Source organism: Grammomys surdaster, unplaced genomic scaffold (genome assembly GCF_004785775.1).
Source record: "Grammomys surdaster isolate TR1022 unplaced genomic scaffold, NIH_TR_1.0 126278, whole genome shotgun sequence".
NCBI lineage: Eukaryota > Metazoa > Chordata > Mammalia > Rodentia > Muridae > Grammomys > Grammomys surdaster.
The window spans coordinates 2,758,124-2,762,452 of NW_021621078.1; the positions used below are offsets into that span (position 1 = coordinate 2,758,124).

The window sequence follows — 4,329 nt, forward strand, 5'->3', positions numbered from 1 at the left end:
ATCCCTAAACCTTCAGGCCAGTTCGGCCGCCGGCCCCGCCCACGGGAAGAAAGCCCCGCCTCCAGGTTTTAGACCACGCCCCTGGGTGATATGCCCCGCCCCAAGACTGCGCAGCCCAGCTCCATCACCTGAGGGGAGGGACAGAAGTACACCAGATCTAATGCAGTATGGCTACTTGCTTACTAGAGGGCATGGTTTATTCAGTTGCTCTGCACCTCATTGTCCATATCTGAAAAAAGAGGCATTTAAGGCCAAGTGTGGCTATTTCCTCATCATGGAAACATTCTACGCTTGAGGAACAGGTCGTAATACTCAGGGAGTTCAGAAAAGTACAGGACTGATAAGGCTGAGGAGAGAAGACCCTTCGCTGCCTGGGCTGCCTGCAAGGTGAGCTGGGAGATCCAGCTAAACAGCATTCATGACTAGGCATTCATACTGGGTGGGCTTTTGGCGGTGCCGCTTCTTTTTACACATCCATTCTCTTGTAAGTAACCTTAAGAAACTCACTGGTCCTGCAAGCTAGACTTAGGTACAGTTATTTGGTCTATCGATGGTGTGTTATATAGGGTGGACAGACATTTGTTCATGTCTGTCATCTCTCCATGCACACAACAGGAATGTGTCTGCCCTTCAGGGCTCCTTGGAAACTCTGGGCATGGTCTAATTTGTGTTAAAGTGTTCTGCAGGTCTTACATCTGTGCAAATGTCCCCTTCTCAGAACACCCTCCATGATTCCCAGTCCCCTGGTCCTGTTACTATTCCTTAAGAGTGCCATCTATCGCCGGGCAGTGGTGGCACATGCCTTTAATCCCAGCACTTGGAAGGCAGAGACAGGCGGATTTCTGAGTTCAAGGCCAGCCTGGTCTACAGAGTGAGTTCCAGGACAGCCAGGGTTACACAGAGAAACCCTGTCTCGAAAAACCAAAAAAAAAGGAGTGCCATCCTCGGGAGCCCTGAGTGTATCTGTGGTCCATGTCATATTGCCATCACATAGATAACTGTGTTAATTCCAATCCCTGCAGCCTCACTACAGTTCAGTGTCAATATTTTATTCCTGAATCACTGAGAATCCTGGATAGCTCTGAGAAACAGTTCCATGACTGGATTCACCAGGAAGTAGACCAACCCAGACAGAGCTGGAGCCTGTGAAATTCCATCACTCTGAGGGGGCAGGGCTTGGGTGGTCTTGAACCTGTTTCGCTACATCTCTTCTCTTTGATATCCAGTGACTCACTGGAGGAGTCTAATTATTCATTTGTGACACACATGGTTTTGGGAGAAGATTTTGAGGGGTGCTGAGACAGCACACAAACCTCTGAAAACCCAGAGGTTTCTTTGTTTCTCTGATGGAAACTCATCTGGAATGCTTGCTTTTATTTCTCTCCATTCCCATGGTGGAAGAGGTCAAGCCTCCAGACCTGGAGACGAGAAAGAACCACATTCCACAAACAGCCAGCCCTTAGGGGTCTTGTCTGTGTGTTGGGTTTGGGGTGGCTAGCCCAGGAACATCCATAAAAGAACCAGTAAGCGAACTAGCTGGGGTCAGAAGGCATGAAACTATTTACCAAATAAACCCAGAGATGATTCATTTCCGCTGCACTGAATTAAAAACGAGACAGAAATAAGTCTCCAAGGAGGAGGATGGGAAGACTACAATGTAAGGTATGCCGCAGAGGGGAGAAGCATGGGGGAAGAGGGCACAGGTCAAGGTCGTCTCTCCTTTTCTCATCCTCCTGGCAAAGCTGGTCCATTTGGAGCTCCAGCCCTTCTTAGCCACCTATAGCATCTTGACTCTTAACTCCCTGGAGCCTCATAAAGAAACAGAGCAAAGGCTGAAGGTGGACTTGCAGTCATCCTAAGAAAGGAAAAATGATGGTAGGCTGGCACTTTGTGACGGGTTTTCTGCCTCCTGCCTCTTTGTTGGGGGTCAGAAGGCAATTAATACAGACTGGGTGTTTAGCAGACCAAGCTCCAGACATGAGCATGAGTTTCACAATGTACCTCAGTGGGTAGCAGACATCTTGTCATTTCACAGAAGAGCCAAACAGCTGAGCCCCAGAGGAGCTGTTACCCAAGGTCTTGTGGCCAAATAGTGTGCACAACAGGAGCTGACAGACAGATTTCCTGTTACAGTGTTGTTTAGTCTGTTTATTTCATGAAACCCTCTTTCTTCTCATCCTGAGTTTGGTAAACTATGTAATGATTATCAGATTCAACCCATCCGGGTGAAAGAGAGGGGTGAGGGGAGAGCAGGCACAGTGGTTAGAATACTAGCTGCTCTTCTAGAGGACACAGGTTCAATTCCTAGCACCCACATGTCAACTCACAACTATCTGTAACTCCAGTTCTAGGGGATCTGATGCCCTCTTCTGTCCTCTGAAGGCACTCAAAATCATGTTCACATAAACAGACACAGACCTATACATAGGTTAAAAAAATAACCTTAATAAAAACCCACCCCAACACACACACACACACTCACTCACTCACACACACACACTCACACACACACACACACACACACACACACACACACACTCACCACCCCAGAAAACCCATGCCCATCACCACCCTGCTGCATTCATCTTATAACTGAAAGTTTGTAACCTTTATTTTCCCTACTGATTTTCAAAACATGCTCATCACCCAACAGAAACTTTGTCACCCATTCCTGAATTTGGCATGATAGACACTGTACTCTGCCCGTGTGCTCAGAAATGACAAGCCAAAGGGACATGGGAGCAATCCTTTCATCACAGCTCCTCAGGAGGGTGACACAGAAGGATTGAGAGTTTGAGGCATGCTTGATTTACACAGTGAGTTCCAAACTAACCTGAGCAAAGATTTATCTCAAAATAAAACGTAAAAGGAGGGGCTGGAGAGATGAGTCAGTGGTTTAGAGCTGCTCTTTCTCAAAACCCAGTCAGGGTTCCCAGCATTCATGTCAGACAGCTCACAGTGGCCCATACATGTTTTGCATATATATGTATATGTGTATATGTATGTGTATATATGTATGTATATACTGTATATATGCATATACATATATAACCAAACCATCTTTCAAACTTTATATTAGTTCTATGTATATGTATATGTAGAAATAAATCATTTTGAAATATTTTAAAATTATGTGTATGTATTTGTGGATAGTTATGTGTATTTGAGCACAGATGCCTGTAGAGTCTAAAGGCATCAGATCCTTGGAGGAAGAGTTAAAGGTAGTTGCAAGCCACTGTGTAGGTGCTGGGATTTGAATGTGAGTTTTCTGCCAGAACTGAAAGCACTTATAACTGCAGGACTATCTCTCCAGCCCTTAAAGAAATCTTTTCTTCTTCAAGAATTAACAAGCTTGTATCAGAGCACCTACAACCAGTCCTCCCTCCTACACAATTGTTACTTTTAAGGCCATGTGCAGTTGGCTGGATGGGAGAGTGGAACCTTAGAGGGCCCTCTGCCCCAAGTGCCACCAGCATAGACTGCACTTCACTAGTCTTGGAAGAACAGTCAACTTCCAGCAAACCCAAACATGGTTCAGAATTTAGGACGTGAGCTCTTGGGGTAAGAACTGTGGAGCCGGCCAAAGCCTGTTCGGGTGACTCGGCAGGTTTCCAGTGAGGTTAGAGAGGTCATGGCTGAGTCCGAAGGCCTGAAATCACAGCTGCCCTGTTATAACCAGCCACATGGCCAACAGGTGAGCCTTATCTTCTCTGGCTTCTGGATCTGGAATATGAAGGAAGGTTGAGCGTTTCATGTATTTTCCTGGCCTCTTTGAATGTCCCCCAGAAAAACTCCGTTTCCACACCCTTCCCACTCCAAAGCTTCATCTTGCTAAAATGCTGACTAGACTACCTCAGATGAGTCCTTGAATTCTCTGACATTGGGATCTGATCGTCAGCATCAAAGCCAAACCACAGTGTCACCTCACCACAGTCTATAAAATGTCAGGCTATCAGCTAACCATTCTTAGTGCTTACTGGCTTCTCAACACTGAGTATAAAAATAGCCACTTGCCCTCTGCCCTGATGTGACAGACACAACTAAGCAACTGTTCTGTCCCTGTAGTGCTGACAGACATAGGACAAAAATAAATCTTAGGAAAAAAAAACCACGCATGGTAGTGAACACCTTTAATCCTAGCACTTAAAAGGCAGAGCCAGGGGGCTGGAGAGATGGCTCAGTGGTAAAGAGCACTGACTACTCTTCCAGAGGTCCTGAATTAAATTCCCAGCACCCACATGGTGGCTCAGAACCATCTGTAATAGGATCTGGTGCCCTCTTCTGGTGTGTCTGAAGACAGGGACAGTGTACTCATACATAAAATAGAAA

At 46.1% G+C, this 4,329-nt stretch overlaps 1 non-coding gene across 1 annotated transcript; it reads right to left on the reverse strand.

The window, feature by feature from the left end:
• Positions 1-3,939: 3,939 nt before the first annotated feature.
• On the reverse strand, positions 3,940-4,086 carry LOC114614001. Its single transcript, XR_003710253.1, has one exon. It is a non-coding gene; the product is annotated as a small nucleolar RNA SNORA43 (small nucleolar RNA).
• Between the last annotated feature and the right edge of the window lie 243 nt (positions 4,087-4,329).